This window comes from Varroa destructor, unplaced genomic scaffold (assembly GCF_002443255.2).
Source record: "Varroa destructor unplaced genomic scaffold, Vdes_3.0 BEIS01000001.1, whole genome shotgun sequence".
NCBI lineage: Eukaryota > Metazoa > Arthropoda > Arachnida > Mesostigmata > Varroidae > Varroa > Varroa destructor.
Window position 1 is genome coordinate 36513183 of NW_019211454.1, and position 24774 is coordinate 36537956.

At 42.1% G+C, this 24774-nt stretch overlaps 1 protein-coding gene and 2 long non-coding RNA genes across 6 annotated transcripts in view; 2 read left to right on the forward strand and 1 right to left on the reverse strand.

Annotated features, from left to right (window-relative positions):
- Nucleotides 1–16576, forward strand: part of LOC147758583 (uncharacterized) — a 26361-nt gene extending 9785 nt beyond the window's left edge. The window contains exon 2 of the long non-coding RNA XR_015324918.1: nt 15758–16576. This is a non-coding gene — a long non-coding RNA (uncharacterized LOC147758583). The remainder of the gene's footprint in view (nt 1–15757) is intronic.
- LOC111247197 (uncharacterized) overlaps nt 1–24774 on the forward strand; it is a 183087-nt gene that overhangs the window by 87161 nt on the left and 71152 nt on the right. The gene's annotated exons all lie outside the window — the stretch shown is intronic.
- LOC147758582 (uncharacterized) overlaps nt 1–24774 on the reverse strand; it is a 45937-nt gene that overhangs the window by 15643 nt on the left and 5520 nt on the right. The window contains exons 2-4 of one of the 3 annotated variants that reach the window (XR_015324915.1): nt 16501–16689; nt 15454–16221; nt 10222–11828 (exon numbers count right to left, since the gene is read on the reverse strand). The exons of 1 other annotated variant lie outside the window; for it this stretch is intronic. This is a non-coding gene — a long non-coding RNA (uncharacterized LOC147758582). Of the gene's footprint in view, nt 1–3022; nt 9772–10221; nt 11829–15453; nt 16222–16500; nt 16690–24774 lie in introns of those variants that run through there. One more of the 3 variants, XR_015324913.1, reaches the window with a different exon arrangement.

Genomic DNA, 24774 nt, shown 5'->3' on the forward strand with positions numbered 1-24774 from the left:
AATTCAGTCTTTTAAAACGACATTTTTGATATTATATTTTCAACGGGATCATGGATCAACAGGTTTTTGGGTGGAGCGGGATTTCAGACGATGACTAAGATGTCAACGACGACGATTGGACACCTGTTGAGTACCGCTTTAAGCACAAGTGCCGTATGTGCGCGGGCGCTGTGAGCCACTATTGTCTTGTCAATCAATTATCTCAATAGGGCAATTTAGGTCAATTCTAGAGAAGCTATTTGTTACGCAATGCTAAATGAAGGGCAATTCATCTGACTGTAACAGGAAATATAAGTTCAACGTTGCACCCGTTAAAAGGAAGCGCAATAGCACTTATCATATAGATATATGTCTGTTGGGTTGTTTAAGGTAACTGTTCTCAGTGTGTCGAACGCGTACCCAAATACGGTGCTTTTATAGTACACAGACTTTATGTTGAAAATTAGTTAACACACGTGGCTAAAGATGAGAAATTAATCATTCAACTTCACATAGACATTTGATAAATGAAATATGTATTCGTATCAACCCCGAATGTATGCACGGTCATTTATTATTATTATGAAGTTTTTTCATAGAGCCTGCTTTATGCCTATGATAAGATTGAGCTTACAGGCCTATCATCACAAAAACAATTTTAGAAGATAAGTTAATACTGGGCAAGTAACAACGCTAGTTGAAGATACGATTGCATTCTGATTTGTTTTAACTGTATGATTATTGCAATACTGAAAGTTTCAAATGAGAACCTCCTTTCAAATGAGAAGTTCGTACGTTAACTATACGACGTGAATAACACCTCATCGATCAGACACTCGTCAAATAATAGAACAATGAATGGTCGTCAGTTTTCGCCTCGTTGACATTAATAGTGTCTTCAAGCGGAGTCGTTGAAACTATAAGAAAGATATTCGCTCGAGTGTCTAACGCCAGTAGCAATGCCTTAGTAGGGTACCTAAGGGGCAACCTTAAGATTTCACCCTAATATGAACACGATTCGTCGGCAGCTTGTAACGGCAACTCACAATTTCTAGACGCGTCAACTGCTCCATGCGATTACGGTTCAGATCGCTGTGGGCATCATCTGTGTATCTCTCTGTCGGTAAATATGGATGCGCTAGGATTGTATGAACGTGCCTTCTTCCCGAAGTTGAGTAGTGTGCCTGCGTGCATGCACGGTTTGTTTAGGAAGTCAATACTTGCTCCCCAGGGTACCTATCATCTCCGATTGCGGTCCCCCCTGTCTCCCGCCTCCGCCGTTCGCCCTGCCACGGTCGCCCTAACCAATTAAAGCTGTCTCAAACTACGCGGTTAGGCTTATATAGCAGTTTGCAGGCTGGAGTGTCTTTGTTAAATAGTTCACCGGCTCCCAGTCCTCTGTTTGTGCGTTTTGGCCGGATTCGTCGGACACATCGTTCCACTTAATAGTTAGGCCAATGCAGCTGATGATAAAAAGGCAAGATTCGATGACGAAGGAGCAGACGAAACAGGGCGCTTGCCTTCAGAACAAAGGTTTGGCAGTCTCTTTCCGTGCGATTGGTATTCGACTGCTCGTCCGAAATGTGTTATATCACAGGATTGCTTCAGTGACCCGCTGGCGATTTGCTACACCGGTCAGTCGAGCGGGAAGAAGGTATGCTCCGAAGACGCCAACTGTCCGACCACGTGCTTTAGGCCAACACGCTGATAGACGATAATGATGGGAATAACGACATAGACGAAACATGTTGATATAAAATGCTACTTCGCGCCTTCAGGTCCACCCTTGTCGATTCAGACGGCCCATTCTGAATATCAGCTTATTATTATTGACTATTATGCAGCACCAGTGCAGCTGCGCGTTGAAGCTCGTAGCTTTCTGGAATTATATTTTAGAGTGGCATAAATGGTCAATCCTGAAATCGATTGTTAACCGTTATGGGATCAAATCAGATGGAGGAAAGCAGTCAATTGCTAGTAGAGTTGTGCTTCAAGTCAAGTATTTTTAGGCCTGAGATTTACGACCACTTGTCGTAATTTGCTTGCAAGGTTCAGATAAAAAATAACAGCATAACAACTACAGACGATGAAAGCGGTTTCTCTTTGATTACCGGTACAGGAAACTTGCGCTCTAGACTTGTCCAGAGCGGTCAACTGGAGACACAGTGTTTGCCGGCTTATAATAAGGGCCTTCGTCTCGAAGGAACGCACGCCACTTGATTAGTGTAGGACAGCCGATCTTTGAAGTGATTCATTTGCTAAAAGATTGATTGCCCGCTCTGAGAGGAAAATGTCATCTTCATTCTAGAATTTCCGAGAATTTATTTTATGTTTAGTAATTTTTTGTTCGTTTATGTTTATTTGATTCATTTTTTTTTATAATGTTTAATGATAACAGGATAATAAGTAACTATAAAGTACACTTGCTATCGACTTGATTTCTTTAATTGTAAGTACTGATTTTGAAAAAATAGACTCATGAAAGTTAAATTGATTAGTTATTAGATCACTGCATTGTTTTCCTTCCGTAGCGCAATATGTACACTTTTGGAATGAACGAACGAAAAGACCGATTTTGTAGCAAACAAATTGTTATTATCGACAATTGTTAACGGAGTTTCTGAAAGTTGTCAGATATGTGTCAAGTCTTCTGGCACGGATCTCAGCCGAATGGATCTTGATAAACTGAAAGTATAAATAGAAGACGTATAGAATGTACCCAAACAAATAGTAGAACATTGTAAATAATCTTAGATTGCGCAAAGGTAGCAAAAGGCGTTAAAAAGCAAATCAGTACTTCATTCTCATGACGACCGCCCCGCTGTTTAAGCCAGTAATTTTATAAGTTTAGTTAAATAAATTTAAAAATAAAGATGTGCGTTGTATTTGTCAGAAGGCAAATGGCGTTTAAATAATTCCAGTACTGTTTTCAACGTAATTGATTTTTCTCTAGTGTTAAATTCGCGAAATAATAATTCAATATATTAATAATTATGGAATATACTCATTTGAAATGTTTATGGATCTATACTAAAATACTTACCGCTATTCTGAGACATACGTATGGCGGCATCCGAAACGCGTTCGAAGGCGCGCCGACGGCGTACGCGCCCAATATCCACCAATATCACTTATTCCGGCGATAAGAAAGTAAACTTCGCCGCTAAGCTCCTGTATGTCCTTAGACGGCTTTGTTCTCACTGCTATATCAGCAAATACCCTGCACTAATGACGATGTATGTGATTTTTTCATGGCTGACGTTAAGGGAGAGGCTACAATTGTCTCAAGTTGTACGACACCGTATTATATTATTAGCCCCAATAATAATAACCGCGCAAAAACTTCCGAAGCAGATAACAGCGCATCAGTAATAGGAGCGAGACATGGTAATATGGTGGTCGATAGTTACACATTTATACATACGCAACAAAACGATCGAGGTAGACATCTTACGCCTGCGATTTCGATTGCTCCGCCCAGTCCAGAGTAGACGGTATAGCGGCCGTCGAAAAATGGCTACACTTCAAATTAATAAATATACTACGCTCATCGATTACTAGCGCTCTAAATATGGCCATATGGACCAGACCTTTAGCGACATGTAGACAATTAAATGTCTATATCAGGGACACCCAGTTGTTTCCTCAAACTGTATCAACTTTCCCTCTGGCGAGCTATTCTATCCATGTTTTAGCATCGTGTAAACGAAAGCGTCATGTTGTTTGCGAAAGGCTACTGGGCGTGCCTGCGTGTGAAGTTAACCTTTAGCGGATTACATCTCGCATAAGGTACGGCTTACGCCACCTAACAACCTGCTACTACCCAATTATTCTGCGAACCTCATGCCGTGTAGGGGGCCCAGTTTCGAAGGACAACACAGCAGGACGCTGAACAGACGACAGCGTTGCTTGTCGCCCTTATTGGTGATTGGAAGATCTCTGCTGTACTTTCTCTCGACAAGACGCCGACGCAGTTACTCTTTTTTCTTTTCAATAAATTGATATGGAAACTGCGTTTATGAGCACTGGTATCACTTTCTATTGCATTCTAAGTATCTGCAATGGAGATAAGGGGCTACAAGCAGTGTCTTTAACTGGATCAGTCGTTATCCTCTATACATACTTCTCTAGATACTACGTCAACTACAAAGGCGAATTCTTCCTTCGTTCATTACACTCTGAGGCAGATGCAGTCCGTGTCTTCTTCAGTAAGATGGAATTAATACGACTCTCTAGCATCTCCAAGCCGGACCACCTAGAAAGCTAGTCTCAGATAACTTAGTCTGGTAGTAAAAAAGGCATATTTTTACTGGATTTCATGTGTTACTTTACACTGGTACTCGGGCATTGATGCATCAAAATGGGAACGTACACCCTTTGTAATTCTATTATTTAAATACATTTTGAAAGGGGATGAGATATAGCTTATATGCGCGTATACACCATTCACAATATAACGAAACCATCACCAAGGTTTTGGGGTTCTAAGGTCTGTTGCGGCCTTGGCTATGACATGTAGAAATAAGTGAACAACTACGTTGGGTCTTCGGGAATGTCCTCATTCGGTGGCGTTCATTCTGGACAGAACATTTTTTCCTCTGTTCCTAGTTTTCTTTCCTTTAGCACAGCTTCTTCCACCACAGGTTGGCTGTTCACCGTTGGCCGTGTCTGTGTTTCACCATTCATATGATTTGTGCAAAGTTCTTTCTTCTAATCTTCCCAGTTTCTCATCAAAGCTAGGTGCTTTACTGATCGTGCTGTGTTTTCGTTATTACTGTAAGGCCGTCTGTCTGCTGCGAAAAAAATATCAAGGTGCTTCATTCAAAGCAGCCTCGAAAATTCTAAAATGAGATTTTTAAAGGCGTTTGACCTCGTCAGACGGCTCGTTCATCCTCGGCTAGCGCCACTGCCTATGGAGAGGAGAGTGTGGTGCGAAACTGTGAAAGAGCAAACCGCGGAAGCGACACTCGAGCTGTTCAGATAAAGCTGAAGCTGTTGCATCTGTCAGCGAAAAAACTACTGGCAAAGCCAGGAAAATCATTTCTCCCTTCACGGATCGCAGCGCTTGCAACAACCGGGCCGGCCACAAGAGCAATAGAGTGGGTCCTGGCATGGTGCGTTTTTTTGGAGCCAGCGTCTTTTGCCGAATTGGCTTCGGATGTCACCGAAGGGCCTAGCCGACAAAGCCGTGACTCCTTTGACTCAAAAAGCTGAAGCTACGATTTGAAGCATCAGCTAGAATAGAAGTTCTATTATTCTATTGTTCAATGGCCATTTATGGGCCATCGTCCTCATATTCAATTTGACCCACTGCCACAGTTGTAGTTGAGGGTTGGAAGAAACAGAATGAAGGACGTCTAAAGAAGTTCTACGCTCTATCCTAAGTGGCAAATTGTACACCAGAATGAATTTAGAGAAGATGTCATCTGAAATAAAACTTTGCTTTGTATAACGAGGTTGATTTGGCGTAGTATTCTATACATTGTTGTTTCAATAAAACAAAATCCATTAGGTACCATAACGCGTATATACTGCTTTGCCCTTATCCATAAGATATTATAACCGAGAGATTGATAAATCGGAAAGAAGCCTATTCCTTGTTTTTGCTAAATGCATTATCTATCGCCAAGTAACTTTCACCGATCCTTCATTTTATATTGTTTCTCTCAGTATATATAATATCCATAATAGCTTCCAAGATCAGCGCCTTTGTAGAAAAATTGTACACAAGAAAATCTATTAGTTTTCTCGCGGTGCGGCTCAATAAATCGAAGCAACAAGTGTTGGCTTGTGGCCAATGGCAAGTGTTTCTAATTCTCATGCCGTAGTTATAAAGTGCCATTCTTCCTTTAGCATCAGTATAGGCGAATGTGGTTTCTAATAGATGTTACATAAAGAATAAGAGGTTAGGAATTTGATTCGAAAACGTCAAGCTTTGGCCCAGTATAATACGAGTCACTGAAACAGTTGGTTCTGCTCAACATAGACTAACTGTTGCCTCACAGGCTTAGGTTAAATCTATGAAGGGCAACGGAATTTATGTACTTGGTTGAATAAGTTTATGCTTGAACCACAGCAGCACTGCGATCTTTGCCCGACGTAATAAGCTAGCCCTGAAGTCTGACTGGGTAAAAGTTATGTACCGGAGACTTCGCGGTTTTCGTCTATGACATCTAAACGATACCCGAGGGAAATCATCGATAGCCTCAGTTAGGATTGTATATACCCTACATTGCCACATTCCCAGCTATCGTATAAGCTACGTGCCGGTCCGTACCGCTTCGTGGAACAAGTCGCGCGGTATAAGCCAACGTGTTACAACTCTTGAAAAAGATCTCAGAGGGCGGTACTTTTGAATGAGTTCACACCCAGTCACACGTATAAACTCACATTCAAAAACGATGTACCTCGCTTTGCCATTTCTAATTGTAACTTATCATGTATTTATCGAGCCCATACAAATGTGCGACTGTTTGAACTTCAAATACGACTAAAATTGGCAAAATTAACGTCTAACGTCCAACTTGCTATATGCGATGTATATCTCTCTCCAGCTTGAAAAGCAGTTCCAAGACATTTTTATAACAGAAGGAATTTTATATACATTTAACAGATCCTGAAATGATTCATTTCTGACCAAAGCAATTGTTCACCCCGGTAGAGACGCTTCGGATATGTACGAGTTCGACTAATAACTTTGTATGGTATCGCTTAGCAGTTTAAACACAGATTTGCGTTTCAAGTATGTTTATCTGCCTACTTCAAGATAACTGGACTTTCACTACGTAAAGAAAACCTCTACCGATAGACCGGAAGTTATAGAAATACAGTCTTTCCTTCATCGCGATCAGACTAGATTCATAGAGCAGATGAGAGAAAAATTAAACTATAATCATTTAACTATATTTTTGCACACTATAGAGCTGTGTAATGGCTGAGAGGTTTTAGTCATTACAAAAGAAGGAATAATACAGATAATACCAAAGCTAACAATAATAAAAAAAAAAAATATCATTCGTCTTAACCTTAATAGCAACGGCCACAGGTAAGTACGTACTGGATCTGCTTACGAGGTTTATGGAACTATACGGTGAAATCAATGTTTTCTTATATCGTCCACTGCGCAAGTGCTGGCCACTAATAGAATGCTCACCGTGTAGGTTTGCTTTCCAGTGAGTTTACATAAGTGTATGTAGATTTTGACCTTAGAGACGCACGCATATATGTACGTATAGGTCGCAACTTAGCTGGTCAGCATAGAAGCAGCCGCTGCTTAAATATATTAGTGCTATCTGGTGGCGCACGCACTCTTAGTCATAATAGCAGACAACATAGTTCGTTAGTGATCTATAATTCATGTCAAAACTACTGCGTATGACCGAGGACCAATCGAGGATGACGAAATTAGCGTCGCACAAAGACAAAGGCGAAACTTCATTACACTCTTTGTATAGTCCCTTCGAACGCTGAACCACCTGATCAGCGCAGTTATATTTATGAATTATTGCTGGCCTTTGCCAGTCTGTCGTCTTAGTAAATAAATTAGCTTTTTGGGCAGTTTTTGAAATTGTTCGATCGAAGCCATCTTTATCTAGACCTGTGGTCGTCCAGAGTATCATAATTGTACGCATAATATCTACTTTTACGATAAACTTTCGTCACACAGTTGTTATTGTATTGCCATGTAACGCGTCACGAACGAACTTTGAAATCAAAAAGTGCTAAGCAGTTAGCTACTCTAGCAGTTTTGTTAGAATATACGGGGCCTTTAATATAGTAAAACTAAATGAGACAGGAAGTAACCTGCCTGTTGATAAAATCAAGGCAGAACACAAACGTCCAATGCTGTTCCTTCAGTGTCGCAATCTGCTTGTCGTGTAATCGGTCATGTGGTCCAAAGCCAGCAAAAATGACAGCCAAGGTACCAGCTCGGTAATCGAAAATGATCTTGCAGTTGCGCCTACAGCAGAAGTCTCGGACCGCCGACTACGGCGTGCTAACCGCCGTACTGTAGTACATAGTCTTTTTGCAGCCCGTTGAGCTTTCCTTCTTCGAGAAAAACGGGCGCTAGACGTGTGACAGAGCGATTCAAATGACCAGCAGGGATTCGATGGTCGCAAAAACAAGCAAAGCCACGCGGGGAGCTCATGTGAGTTTCCGCCCTACTGTCGTGTAACGTCGCAGCAGGTCTTCCTCTCCCATCCTTACCTATGAAAGTGCCGACGGAGGGCACCTACAGGCAGTGGTGCACTTTTTAGGGACAGATATTGCTTGTCGATGGTACGTACACGTGTTTGTCTCCATATCGTTTAGTTGATATTGTAGATGTGAAACTCGACACAATGTCCTTCGACTTATTATGTCGCTTGTCACTTTTCCTGTTTTCGTTGTATAATATAAATACACAAAATGACTGATTTTTTATGCCGTATATAAGATGCGACTAGGACTGGGTTTGATTGTTCCTTGCAAAAACAAGTTGCACGATAGAGCCATTCACGCTACATATATTCTCACAGAAAAAAGAAACTTTTGATTTTCTTTCATTATGTCTGGGCATAAATTAAGGACTACCACCGGCACCTCTATATGACAAATGCTAATTCTAGTTAGCTTTCATATACATCGAAAGCTTTTTCTCTACCTAATTTATTCCATAGTTCTCCATTCCGTCACTTTGCATCTAGACTGTTCCAGGCGCCGACTGATCGGTCCTTCGGAAAGGACTTTTACAAGTTCTTACTACCAAGCCGCGGTTCATCGTTGACGACCTTGACGACTTTCGATTGCGCTGCTTGAATGTTCTCCCGTGAAGCGAGTAATACTGTAAAGAATTCTGTACTAGATATCTTCGCCTTCACGTGTTCATATATATATATATATGTATGGTTGTTACCGGATGAGATATGGCTGTCGAGCAACCCTGTTGCGCTGGTCGCGGACAAGTTCGAGTAGCAAGTGTGGTCTGGTACGCTCGAGAACCTCCACTACCATTACTTGCAACTACTATTTCAATGACGAGCACTGGAGCCGCCGCGGCCAATAAGCGATGGAAGGGGAGATTTACTGATTGTAGTTGTAAGTGAACGAGTAAGCGGATACCTGGAGAGGCGCCAGACGCGATCTTTTAGTGCAGTGCTGCTTACGTAGCTGTGTCCCCTATACTATCTGCGTCTGATCGCTACACCCCTGCGCCGGACACGTGTTTCTGCGTCCTTCTACGTTCTACTTTTCCTGCTTGCAGCCGTTCGGACCCTCAACTCGTGCCTAATTGTAATCCGTCCTCTTAGCTCCACACACACGGTTAGAGAAACACATGCAGACACGTATCCGTCTTCTTACCCTGTGCTATTACCTCGACTGCCGCTAATGTTGTCCTGATCGGCCCGTCGATTTTCTCTATCCCAAAGGGGAAACGAAGCGCACAGTCACGTCAGAAAGATCACGCCTGCTAGAAACACAACGCGGTACTATCTCTGTGGTTTAGCAATAATATAGACGGAGACGGGATTGTGCAATATCGCAACAACTCAACGCGAAATAACTCCCACCAGGAAGCAGTAACCCCACCCAACGTTAGCTAGAAACGCGCTATACGCTACAGCAAGGGCCACAGCCTATTTTCTCTCTATCGAGCTCTTTGTCTGTCCGCTTTATCTATCAAAGTCGCTTTCTTGCGTCTCGACTTTTACCTGCCAGTTCTCTTCGCCAATCCCTATGTCGTCTGGCGACAACGGTGGAACAACTAGCCTCGATGAAACTTCTCGTCAAATATCTGGTGCTAAACAAGTGCAAAAGGACGGCACTAGGACATCTGCGGCTGAGCTGAAACCGCCGTATGCACCATAGGACATAGAATTTCGAATAAGTAATAACAATCTGCTGTTATGGTGCATATCGCCACGGTACCCACATAGCGACCAAATCATTTCACTCTTAATTGGCTCAAATCGCGTTTTTTTATGCGGGTGAAGTTGAAGTAATTGAACGTTTTTTCCATATTCATATGGACTGAGTGCAATCCATGAATTTCCAAAGATGTAGCATATGCGTATGAAGGACCATAAGAACCTATATTACAATCTGACTATATTTTGTTTATATATTTTTAGTAATATACATGGATAACGTAATGCGGATGGAACGTTCGGCAAAATGGTCCTAACAGACACGATACTGTTGTGTGCGATTCTCCCGAGTGTTCTGTATATTATGTATGTGAATCAGATAATACAGACAAACTGAAGCAATGCACAAAGTAATGTTTATTAGAAATATCTGCAAATGCGGGCTCCATTCATAGTTCGGCTTTCGGCATCTTATATTAGCAAATGGCCCTGATACCCATTGTATGTACAATCAATCGAAGTCGGAAGTTACTCGACACTGCCACCTGATTTCTTCTCAAGATGATGCCACTCTGTCATATACTACCTTATCGGCTGGCGGTGGAGACTGAGCCATTCCTCGTTCATGTAGATCGCATACTCCAAGCGTGTTGTCTGTTGATTAGAATTTTGAAAGCTGTACGTGGAACAGATTGCACGCATTTCCAAGTGGTCTGGAGTCAACTAGCAGAAGACTCATCTCCTACTCAGTTTCATCATTTTTACAGTATTTCGATCATGATTCTATAACACGTAACATGTGAAATGCTAGTTTTAACCGGCAAAGCCGTGTTACACTTTAAACCTTGCTTCGACGAAAACTATCGACGATTGCCGCGATGCGGTCTTGCCCTTCGGGCCTCTGTATGTGGTCACTTCCTCGCTGATCTTCGACACTTCAATTTCCGTCCTTGCACTATTCACGTACTGTGCTCAAGCTTAAGACTTTTTTTGTCTACGGATTTCTGCAGCGCTATAGCCTTTGCGGAAGGAAAGCTCGACCATCGGGCGTTGATTCTCCAATCTAAAATACAATTTTCCTTTCGGGTTTATTTTTCCTGGGGTAAGTTTAACCGGTTCTAGAAGGCCGAAGCATTTACCAGCTAAATTACACTGGCGCCGCCTAGTTAAAAATGATTCACTTTTGAAGTCCACCATATTCTCTGTTAACAACCTGATACAAATAGCGCAAAGGATTATTAGCATAGTATAGGGTCACATCAAGGAATATATATCCCTGGCAAATAGATTAAATCATATGTATTTTGCAAAAAGTACGAACGAATGCTCCTCTATTATCTAAAGTTAGTTAGAAATTTCCTGTTGTGACTAAGATGGTTGCTATGAGCACCTATCATCGATGTTCTTTTCCTGCTCGAATTTATTGCGGCTTCGAGAACAAGACCCCTGTTGCTTTGACGGAATCAATATAATCGTTTTACGATCGTCCTGACATTTGCTTTTTATGAGTTGCCTATGACATCTGACTGTTGATAGCGGGTGTATGCGTTTGACAGGTTGCTTCTCATTTTTCTCTGAGTGTTGAATACGGACGCGACACCTTACAGCAACCGCTGTATGGTCTGTACTGTCTCTCTTGGCGGTCGTACTGTCCCAGTTACCTGGCCACTCGACGTGCCGCACGTGTCGCCCGAACACGAAGAGGGTTAATCAGACGGTGGTCAGAAGGCAGTCAGCGGGCAATACCAACGGCAGTACGTAATATAACCTCTAGCCAACTTGGCTGACCAAATATAATCCCGCTGGCAAATGACCAAGCGGTTTACTTGCGTGTTTTAATGCGTCACATCTGCTCTTTACATATATAATAGACTACACCACTACATAGACACGCTGGATATAGTGGAAATATTGCCATGTTGTTTCCCGTTCCTTTCGATGTGCATCGGCAGGCTGTGGGCCACAGTCCTTAGCCTGTCAAGCGTGACTCAGGGAAATATACTGCAAATAAGAAATGAAGCTGTTTTCAGCAATTACGAACAGATCCCGTTTAAAAACAAAGTGAAGCATAATTAATTAGAACCCATAGAATGTATCTCTAAAATTGTGTTGATAATAGTACTTAGGAAACGTGCGAGCATACTGATAAGATACTGTTTTTGGCAATTACTACAGCCTATCGAAACAAAAATGCACGTGTACGTGATTATAATAAGGAAATTCGAATTGCTAGCAATAGACACTTGTATGTTTCCAAAAATTGCATAAAAAATTAATATTTTCTCCGATGTGATACATTAGCTCATGAATGTATATCTAATGAATATGTACCTAATGAAATGTCTTTTTTTTACGTCTGGTAAAAACTGAAGCATTAAGGTAACGGGGTCTGTGACACAAGGTAATAATTTGACCGGACTAAAAAAGATAGTTCCTCTAACTCGAAGCGCGCTGAAATTCGTAAAGAGTATGTCGATGTAAGAGTTGGTTGTCGGATATATGGGACTTAGAAAGCAATGGTAGAGCATTTTGACGTTTCAACGAGAGACCGGTAATAAATATAGAACTGAAGTAAGAGGTTGTAACTAAGACTTCGAACTGAATTCACATGAAAGCCGATGACTCACTTTGTACGGGTAGGGTCAAATGGGAACACGGGACCACTGAAACACCTCAAAAATGGGATTTCTGCAACAGCGGTACTGTACAGTAGCAATACTCGGGTGTATCAAGATCACGAAGTGACTGAAACAATATCGACTGAGGCGGAAAAATTCAATCACTCTAAACAAGAAAGACAATGGGCCTAGTACAGTGAATATATTGGAGAGCTCTAGTCAGACAACTATCAGTGTGTGGTCCTATAATCTAATCTATAATTTATGGTAAACTCAATGTAGAGAAATTTGTTAATAATGAAGAAGTTATTCGAAAAACAAATAAATATAAACAGTGAAAACGAGCTTAAAGCAACAGAATAAGGTCTAAGCTATAGTTCATGTTGGGCTGGGTATGACGACGACGACGATCAGGCTAATAAAATCGGAGAAAAAGACGCCTGCAATCAAGTTCATAGATCAGTTTAGCTATCATAATAACGTTCATCATTAGAGCCTTATAGATTTAATTCTTGTATCAGGTCAGGCAATTCGGCCGCAATAGCTCTTTCGTATCGATGGGTAACAATGGGTGTATTTGCTTGCTCTCATTATGAAAATAGGAATTTGTAGAACCTAAGAAGTGGCCTTAGTGCATTGAGTAATTATAGAAATAGCTACACGTATGGAGTAATTTGATTACTCAATCAAGAATCTTCTATGACTCTGCGGGCGGAACTAGTGAGGTCCAAATCAGATCTAAGGTTAGAACATGAAAAATGTCCTTTCAATAGACTTTGCCGTAAACTGCCCGATGCCACGCAAGCTGACCAATCGGGAGAAGCGTGCGCAGATTTCAATGGCCGTTAATTATGCTTATCCTTGCGATAGCTTTTTGGCGATTATAGGTTTGATTAGCGTTGTAGAGAAGACCCATGAAATAAAAGGAAATTTTGCACAGAAAGTATTTTTGCAAAAAAAAAAATATTTGACCTGAGTGAAGGGCTATAGAGTCTGTCAAATACGAAAAAAAAACGCTATATTTGTTAGCTTGTTATGTAGTGCTGAGCACAGGACAAGGTTGCTGGGTTTACGAACAACCATTTTCATTTTACTACTTTTAGTGACTTACAGCGTTATTTTCAGCTGTTTTCAGATTTTTTCTGGTGAAACGTAAGAAGGGGGGGCAGAAAACATGTGGCGGTGCCTCTACTTTCCTAAAATATAATTTTCATGTATGTACAGCTCGTAAGGTTGTCCTCCTGGCTCAGAAGCCACTTGATATCGTGACCGACCTGGCTCGCTTGCCTGTACAGTGCCCACTGACCTTATGCCTTGGTCCAGACCACCCATCACTGGGCAGTGCGATCCTTCTTTCCTTTCCGCATGGTATGCGATATTTTGCGGTACAGCCCTTTCTATAACGACAGCATATGATAGCGACGCTTGTTAAAACTCACCGATAGAAGCCTATAACGCTGGAGCGCGTTAGTAGTTGCTCGCGCCTCTTGTTATATAACTACAATAGCGTTCCAATGAAATCGGTATTGATTACGAATGATACGTATACGGTAATACGCATATTAATAAACACGTGAGATATGGTACAAGAAAAGACATCTTCCGTGATTTTTCAAAAGCCCAAAATTCAGTTGTAGACCAATGAGATCAGTTGTTCTAATGGATCTCGATTTGGTTGGCACGTTTCTGAGTGGACCATAATTTACCCTGACTTCGGAAGTTGCTTGGCACGAAACACTTATTTCAAGTCGAGTGTCGTGATTAATGGCGTCATGACATCAGGTCTCGTCGAAGCGCAAGGTCGGGGATGGGTCTGAAGCGGAATATCGGGGTATCAGCCGCTACGGGTTGCCTTCGGTAGCGGCAATCCTAGTAGAAAGGCTGTGCTTGCCTCAGTGCGTAAACACATGCAGAGGATTAGGTCGGCTAAGGTATGAGAGAGAGTAATTTCATCAACGAAGCAGCAGCTGGCAAATGAATACACCTACAAGGTGTGATCTGTTAATAACAGAAACATACTGAAAATTTAGCTTAGTTCAAAAGGTGCGCAAACTGCGAAGAATATTTGGAAGGAACAGATCGACGACACTGGCAAAATGGAACTTTTTAGCGTTTTGTCGGTGCTTTGATTATGTCTATGAGATCGCAGCCGACTTGAGCACCTCTGAAGCACTCATCGAGGCTACTTATTTTTCGCTTCAATAGGCACTGCGTGGAGAAGCGATTGTCAAGTAGCTAAGACGCAATTTAAGCATATAATACTTCGCTGTTAAGGTCATTTCACACATTACACCATCTTACTGCTTAATATATAAATAAGCGTTATCGTAAATATAGTAACACTCAAGTCAAGTTCGCAACTACGCGCTCCTATAAACTCATACCTATGAAGGAACTGTTAAACCAAATAGACCTATACATTTTCGAGTTAACGACTGTTATGTATGTATATTTCCGGGTTTGAATGAGTTGCTAGCGACTGCCAAAAGGGCCAAGCGTTCTACGATACTGTTCCTTCTGCGTTTTCGACAGTGCAACATTTTTTGCTCCATCGTTCCCTTAAGGTCGCCCCTGTCGGAATTCTATTTAGCCGGTTCGAAGGGTCAGCACTAAAAGGCTTGCTGTTCTGAACGCGGTTGGGTAATAAACAGCAAAAACGCCAAATGTCGGGATGTTGCCACTGTCGCCGACAAATTTATTCATTAAACCTGTTTATAGTTGCGACGCCGCTGACTCTCCTGTGGTACTCTGTGTGGGGGCTTAAATTCAGAGTCAACGGAAATAAAAGACCATTAAATCGTTAGAAATACAAAGCAATAATAGATGGGTTTTGTCGACGGCACAGGGAAAACCTCCTGCGTTTTTTTCTTCTTCGGGATGGGCTGATGAAGTATGCATCCGTATTCAAATTATGAATAAACCCTAAATAGCTTTACGCAATTATGATTTAGGAACAACGTAATCATTTATGTTACAAATATCATTGCCGCTGTTGATAATGTACTTACGAAATATGTAGTATGAATAGCAGGTAACTATTTCAGATGAAATTCACGCCTCAGACTGTTACGGTCTTTTCTCACTGATACTATTACTGCACACACAGTAACTGTGAGGAAACGCTCGTTCTAGCTTTGTCTGAGTAATCAGGTTGCAGTCTCAGGTGTTGGTTCAGTTGTCGCCCCATTTCGTTGTCGTTCTAGCGAACATGGGCATTGGGACATTGGGTTGGTCGTTTGTCGTTCCTGCTAATGAGTAATGATGCAGCGTAGGCAATAACATTCGAATCGTCCACTGGCTCACGTTTGTTAGTTAGCTGGCAACGCAGGTCGTTGACGACGACGACGACGACGACGACGACGACGACGACGACGACGACGACGACGACGACGACGACGACGACGACGACGACGACGACGACGACGACGACGACGACGACGACGACGACGACGACGACGACGACGACGACGACGACGACGACGACGACGACGACGACGACGACGGCGGCGGCGGCGGCGGCGGCGGGGACGTTACGGTGGCGTATTCGGTCGTTAGTTCGAAGTTGATGGGTTGAAACTTCCCGTGCACGTTTCCTTCTAGAAGAGAGAAACGCTGCCTGTGCACTGCACGATCTGGCTGTGTGTGGGGCATGTTTGAGTGAACCTCGCCATGTGTGAGGCAAACGCAGAAGCTGGGTCCAAGCCGAAAAAGTTGAAAGTGAGCGCCAAGCCGTAGAAATTAATTCTGCCTTTGGGCCTTTGCTGGGAATTGCTTGTCTAGAACGAAATAAACTTCGTTCTTTAAGAGGCTAACGCGACAGCTTGCAAGAGATCTGCTATTTTTATATTGTTAGCCGCAGTGAAAATAGCCGAGAGCGACGTCACACGAACCCCCGCTAAGTACGTTAGTTATCCTACTATCGCGATACAACACTTTTGTGACAATGACAAAGTAACACCGAAGGATCATTTAGAACGAAAATTACACTTATAACGTTATAACAGTATTCAGCTTAAATAGCGAACCAAAGGTGGTTAAAAAGATAGAAGACATACCCAATTTCTTACAAAAGAACAAAGCTTTGTGGGCGTGGCAAGTGTGTCAGCAGTCCTCTGACTTGGAATACCAATATCAATACTGTCTTCCTTCATGAACTTCCATATTAACACAATATCTACTAGTAGAGGTTATTGCTATTATGACGTGCCGTGAATGAAAAGCAGACGTAGACACGCAAAGATGAACTGGAAACAGATGCAAATCATAGAGATCAACAATTAATTCTTATACATTGTCCAGAGTATTCCATGAAGTCATTGTACATATATCGCACTGATAAACCGAATTTCACCAATACTTCCGACTCTCTGCCACTGTTCCTTTGAACACTCAACGGCGTTAACGACTTCAAACCTCTTAATTTCACAAAATGAATCGATTACGGACTAAATTCATCTTTCGAATACGACTAAATAGGTGCATAGTTATATATTTATCAGCAGATTCTTCGAATTACCGACCATGAACGACTAGTCTCGATTGGCAACGACCACATTGGAAATTGACTTTATGACGTGCGGTCAGGTGGTATAAAGTTACTTTACCGTTACATATCCGTTCCCTTCATAGCATTTGTCGTCGTAGCTTGGCTAAAGACTCTCCATTTTACTGCAGGCTAGCCCGACCCGGCACCTCATTCGCTCTCGTCGTGTCGTCCTGACACGATCTACTAGAACATGCGGTGTGTGCGCAAATGCTGTGAGCCCAACCTGCTAGTCCTGTTTGATGCGTAACCGGCCGCTAAACGACTGCGTACTTTAAAGGTGGAAAACGGTCTCTATGGGGATGGCAGGACGGCAAAACCAAGCCGCAGTGTAACGACATGAGCGGAGACAGCGAAGAGCCCTTGGATCCCAAAGTTGGCCTACATCATCAGAAGGCCTGAAAGCCCTATCTGATCAAGATACGCGGGCCTCACAGTAAGCCGCTACCCACTGCGTGTTCCCATCAAGCCTTCGTTGAACAAAGCAAAGGAAAAGTCCGACGTTCTGCCCGATCACAAAGAACCCTCGCTGTCATGAAGGCAGGCGCCGGCATTGTTGCAGAAAATGGCATCTACTTTCTTGTTTGTCCACCGCTATGTCGTTGTCGCTGCCGTAGCGGTCAGTAGCGTTCTTGCTGCAGCTTCTCTTTTTTTCTTCGTCCTGCTCATCCTTTCACCGCATTCTGTCTCCGTTCGGTGTCGCCGCTGTCGTAGGAACGGCGCTAGTCAGTGGGCCGAGGGCAGTAACGGCCACACCTTTAAATTCAATTTTTTTTCTTCTGAAGGCACCGACAAGCACCATCACAATGTCGTCCTCGTTGTATAAAAAGACCACCCTATCCACTACTTCTGCTCCGCTACGGTCAGCCAAACGAGCCCACTTCCTTCCTCCGATGGGAGTGGCCATGCGGTGGAAAGCGATGGAGCTTTCCGAGATGGGACGGCCACCCAGCGCCGCTAACGATTAGCTCACTGACTACCGGCTCCACTTTTTAAACGCGTCCTCTAACTTCCCATACGTGGCAGTAACAATTAGCTGGACATTCCGTCACGATCGTACTATAACAGCCTGAATAGAGCAGGAACACGATCGAAGACAAAAGGGCATAAGAAAGAGAGCAATCAACAAGGCAACAGCAGCGGAAAAACCTAACCATAAACATTTATTATCGTAAGCTTAGGTCTTACCCGACAAGGGTCTCAGCTATTGCTGTCACAATGATATGGTGGGTAGCAGTGCCTAAGTACTGGCCTCGAAGGTTAAGTATGTCTCAAAACAAGGAGGGACCCAAATCGCTTATTTGTGCAACATGCATTAAATAGAGGTGTAGCAACTGATAGTAGCAAAAGATATTTTACTTCACTTGAAGATGGGGTTTCGCGCTCGATCTTACTGATGGGTACCAAAACGACGTGTTTCAGAATTTAGTATAATATGCCTTTTATAACAGAAGAAATGTAATAATAATCTCTGTGTCGATTAACCGACATTGCCAAAATCAGTCGTGTTTTCCGGCATGCGGAGACCTTTCCGTACCAACATGTTGTACGCGCGTGGCGAGGAAAATCGCGTCCCTCTGTCTAATGCTGAACGCCTATAAGATTGTAGGTTGGATGACACAATAAACGGTGGACCCCATACCTTAGAATGGGCCTAAGGAACTTGAAAAATGGCACCAACACTTTCCAGCCGTTCCGGGTTGTCAATGGTGCGCAACAATATCGAGTTGTCCATTTGACATGGCCATTCGATTTTACATTCTTGGCCCACTTTTTGGAATATTCCACTATACATTTATAATAGATCATTGTTTTCTGCTAAATCAGGATCGTGACATTTTTGCGGTCTTAACCCAAAGAACAATCCTAATCAGACCATTATTGCTTTTTCGCTACAATTGAAGGTAAAGAACGACAGCCTTCCTTTTAAAAGTTAAAGATTGGTGTTTAACGCTTGTACGAGATGTATGTGTCCAGTGATACCTTTGGGTAAGTCCCAGATATACATGGCTCGTATTCACTAAGATGCCCCAAATAAAATGCACCAGTAGAAAAAACGTGAATAATCTGCGTAGGCTCAGATGGGCATTTCTTCATAGATGTTGAAGGCAAAAACTTCACTGTTCATAGCGGTAATTTAGTTCTGCAGGAACTTCGGACTCCGAGTGTATAAGCTTTGATTCGGAACCAATTCAAATATTGCCGTCTCTGTGATAGTGCAGTGGGTACGTATCTACTCGAAAAGTGAAAGGTATAGAATGCTTGAATTTCGAAGCGTAATCCTAACCTAAAAGTAATACATGATATAAATTAACGCTTTTAGTTCTATGAACAATCGTGCCGCCGTTAACCGTCGTTTCAGATGAGCCACCAAATTCAGACTGGCAAAACAACAGGCAAACGAGACCGAGCCAGTTAAGTTTGAGCTGAATAATAAACTCAAACAAGCATATTGAGCACGTCAACGCATAAGCATTTACTCGTTGGATCGAAAAGTCTACCTTAGATATTATTATTATACCTTAAGTTATTGTTTGTGCCAATTAGTTACAGTAGCCCAAACACTTCATCATCAAACGTGAATTTATCAATTCAATACCTCACCCTTCCTATACATAAAAACTTCTAATTTCATCTAGACGTATGAAGGCAATCTGTTTCGTACTTATATGTCACACATAAGATCTCATCTTGAAGTTCTTGTAGCAAGAGCATTGGTGTAACTTCTTACCCCACAACGCTTCGCGTCGACCAAAAATCTCGGCCTCATTTAATCATTGCTTTTCCGCCTGTGGGTTCTTCAAGTGAAATATTATGGGAACCGGTGAGGGCATCATGGGGCTGCATCAAGCACTTCTACCCTTGAACAAAGAAGTTGCTTAAAGAAGTTGATTCCACTTAACCCTATAACTTGAATTCAAATCACTATTCTATTGCAAACAGTAAAAATTCCAGCGTTAACCTCTATGGGTCCTTATATATGTCATTGAGCAATTCGAGGAGCTACATAACGAATAGGGTAATTTGGTTTTTATGTATCAGGGAACTAATTGTGTTTATTGTCGATAGAGCAACGTATACTTGCTAGAAATTATCACATTAGGGCCGTTGCAGCTGGACGGCGACAGTTTCAGTTCCATCCAAATAGTTCCAAAGTGTTTTGTGTTTAACAATAGAGGAGCAGTGAGTATCAATGGCACAAGCGATAAAATAAATAACTAAGTACGCAATGTATCCAACACGAGAAAAATATCGCCTACTCAAATGAAATTTGTAATAAACTGCTAAATCATTTTGGCGGACGAGAGAGAGAAAACCCTCAACGGCAGGAAACCACTCAGATGGACTACCAATTGTCAATGATGTCTAGAGGTGCTAGTCGCAGGAGGCCTATTGCAGCTCCAGCGAGTGCCACGCCCAGGTGGAGTAGGCAGTAGGCGTAGTAACGGCAGCATTCAGTGGTGGCCTTTCGTTGTCTGAGATACGGACAGAGCGAGAAGGTCTTACATTGGTGAATCCGTAGAGGATTCCTTAGCATTGATCACCAGCTTGAATCGTATGTGTTGTCTACCAGGTAACGGTTCTCTATTGGACAAATTTATTCTTTCAGAAAGGATTACAATTATTTAATGTACCGCCTTCTTGGTTTGATTCTTTTGCTTCTTGTCTTATCGGGAGTGTGCAATGGACGTAATTGTTTTTTCCATTCCGACTTTGTAAAGGTATGGAATCATTTGGCCGTAAGCTCACTTAAAAGTCACTGTTTTCTTTGAAATTGGATAAATACAATATTGCTTGAACATTCAAAGGGCTGGCAGAGATACGCCAGTCTTGTCATGCAGTATGGTCACTTGGTGCTAAATGTTTATACAATTGCTTTTTCTTTTTGACCCCCCTAAGGAAGTAGCCTCGCCAACTCATACAGAAATTCGCGGGATACCTACGATTTTTCGAGTTTCAGCTTCGGTACTGCTGCTAAGCATTGCCCCAAGCGGTTGGCCGCAAGGTGTATCTACGCTCGTTTTTCAATCTAAGCCCTTTTGCATGTTATTCAGTTTAGTAGACAAATTCGGTACCACTGCACTACTGAATATCTACCATTGCTTTCATATTCATCTCACAGCTGTTAAATGTTTTTAGCACGCACAAGTCATAACCTTTAGGTTAGGTCCTCACAACATCTGCTTGCGTCACACAACAGAAACATATTCAAGGTCAAACCACCTTCGACAATGTAACTGGAGTGTGGTCATTCATGTATACGTGCTGTCCATGCGGTAATGATGAGCCGAGTAAATATTGAGTCGTATTAACAATTATGCCCGGATGTGCCGTTGGAAAATGCAAGCATTACCACTATGACATTTAAACGCGTGCCCCATCTACGCTCGATAGAACAGCAACATCCTTTGTTTCCACGCAAGAAAAAAGGGGGACGTCTAATAAATTGCCGGGTTCCCTAGAATATGAAAATAGCACCGTTTGTTCTTATGTTATAGTGTTCTACACAAATGTAGTTACGCACAGGAGGATTCCAAATGGATACCTTACCACCATGAATGATTGTTACCATTATATCACTTCCGCGCACTGATGGACGTTGTGGCGACGTCTGAGCTTTCTGAACCACTGGCTAATGCCGCACCTTCATCGTGAGGGTGTGTATAAGGAAACTATCTGTCTGGCCAATGCTAGTCCTTGAGTAGCGGTTGACATGCTACGTAATAGGCCGTAATCGTTACGTATATACATAGCCTATTATATTACTGAGATATAAGCGAATGCTAGCTTTCGTATCTACTGAAAATAAAGAAGAAAGACCTTACAGAGAAGCTCGTGTATTATAAACACGATTATATTGTAGTTTGTTCCCCATACATTTTGCATCGTTCCGGCTCTTTATCTATGGATTTACTGTTTACCGATTTATTTAACGGTAACTTCTAAATCCCTCCCATATATTTTATCGTTATTATTCCAATATTGTATTCACAAAGTCACAAGATAAACAAACGTAGATCACACTTGCATACTTGGGGCAATTTTTTCGAGTGATAAATAAGGAATAACATAGACTTTGGGGCAACACTTAATTGACATAACGTTCAGTGGAGCAGGCTAACTCGCGGCTTAAATAAGAAGGATTCTTTTTTATTGGGTTCAAAAGCTCATTAACGGATTTAGACTTAAAGCGCCCAGAAATGTATTTCTTGGATAGAAAAACAGCATGTAAATAACCGCTTATTTATTTACTTCACAGCGGAGCATTTAAACGCTATAATATATACGCTATAACCCGTTCTAATATACCCTTTGCCACGCACGGTTCGACGAAAATCTATTTGGACATACTGTGTTATGCAGAGAGTAGAGAATATAAGCTTTTGGTCAACGCTACCGAACATTGTGCCTATACGACAATGTGCTTATTACCATAGCATTTCGACCCGAAATCAAATTTAGATATGGTTCCACAGCAGAGATAAGCAGATCGTATCGACTATCGTTCCATTGCTAACGGTAAAAAACATCCTTTCGTACTTTTAGGTGCGGAGATGCATGTTATTGAAAGCGACAGACTGCAATATGACTAGCGAATAGCTTCCTATTCTAAGCCTTATTTTCTGCGTTTGACTTTATTCCTTCGATCGTAACAGAGAAGACTGCTACGGCCGGAGTGAGGTCTACCTGTTCAATGATCAATGTTGTATGTAGAGCCTTCTTTGTCCCTAACAGTGTCATTATAGGGTCTCCATCCATCTTCGTTGCCCAAGCGACCAGCACAAAGAGTCTAGCTAAACTCACTCAGTCGTAATATACGATAAACAGCGGCAGCACGCAGTGTTAGGACGATAGCCGCCAGACATGCCTGTACTACATGAGCGGCCTGACTAACCCTGAGTTGACTCGTATTCGTTAAGCTCTTGGCTATTGTAATGCGGGGGCCTAGTTAACTTTTGCATCAGGTACCCTCTGACAGCTGCTCAAGTGTATAGAAAAGGGTATACATAGTCGATGTGTGGACATGTATAAATTATTCATTGTCATTTACATACTTCTTATTTACGGAACGTAATATATATATAGAACACGGAAAATAATATATGTTATTTGTGTGTAACATGTGTTATTAATTACTGTCTGAACTTGAAATGTGGGTCGTGCGATTGAATATTCGATCTTACAACCGCGATTCGGTGAAACCCATCAAAAGCTGCTGCCAGTGTTCAACATCAGCTAACTAGAACGGCTTTCGCGTTACCTATACAGCACATCATTACGCCGTTATGTGATTATGATATGTCATGGACGAAAGAAAAGATCAACAATGCTTTATTCAATACGACTACACTGTTTTCTGTGCTTTGTGAGCTTGGTCCCGTTTTGTCCTGCAGGACAGCATGTGAGCCAAAGGCTTCACGGTGTGATCAATCCCTGCATTAGACTTATGCGTTTCGAGTCATCGCTTTAAATATCTTTCTTTCTCGTATGCGCCAGGCGCCCGATATCTTTCGTCTAGGCTAAAAAAAAAAAAAGGCTAGGCTAAAAAGAGGTCTACTGATGTAACCTGCACATCTTAATCTAGACCTGATTCGAATACAACTGTTGCCTGTTAACTCATCAATTCTCCTATTTAGGTTGAAGGTATCGATGGCAACTTTTCTCTATATCTCGCGCTCCAAAGCTCGAGTATGCTATGGGAATTGGGTGTAGTTCTACGTTGTTAAGCAATTTGCGTTCAGTTACGCATTTCTGGAGCCCTGGAGATCAAAGGACCAAAGACCCTTGTGCAAAGGAGGAAAGCTTGTTTGAAAGAAAGGAAAGATTTGTAGTGGCAACATTAAAGTCTGCATAATACTCACGTTAGCAGAAAATGACGCCTAACGCAAGCTTAATAAAGCACATCGAGTTTTGTATATTCAACTTCAGGCTTTTTACATTTGCCACAACAGGCCGCCTGTCTCAGCGTAAAAAGATGATTAGAAAAAAAATTTAAAGCAAATAGCTAACATTGTTTCCTGTCAAGTGAGTTGTGAATGAACCATGTTAGCCATACGTCTAATAAATCAAATATAGATATATATTTGACGAATGGTGTTTTGATAAAGGAATAAACTGTTCAACTATTTATTCAACTAAGAAATACCTAACAGGCCAAACGAAAAATATATACGTGATAAGATAAGTTAATGCATGACAGATGGTGGTTTGAATAATCGCATGTTATGTTAGAAAAAGGCCGAGATCATTTTAATCGAACTGAGTCGAGGATGACTCTGCCTGACATATTTGAGACCTAGGCTATAACAATTGTTTCTACTCGCCTTGTTCCTTTTAGGCATTAGAATTGACCACCGTTCTCTCTGTCTCGTTATTTCTGCCTCGTTTAGCGCAATGAAGAAAAAACATCCAGAAAAAAAATCGAAAGGAAGTTTGAAATGGTTCCGCGTCGGTAGATATTGTACTGGACGCTAGCGGGATCGAATGTTCGTTTATCGTGTTCGCGTTATTCGCCCGCTTAGCGATTGGTGTCGCAAGCAGCTAGTTGGCTTCATTTTTTCTCGTTCTCTTGTTCCTTGCTCGTCATCTCTCCTCAATCCTGTTTTCGGGATAGCCATGGTTAACGCCGGCGCCACTCGTCCGGACAGCGAGACAGGCTGCCATCGTGGCGGCACGATAACCGCTAAAATAGCAGCGAACTGGACCAAAATCGTCGGCCATTTACATCCCGCTCCGCCTCATTTCCAGGTTAAAGGGAAAAAACAGCAACGCGAAATAGAGGATA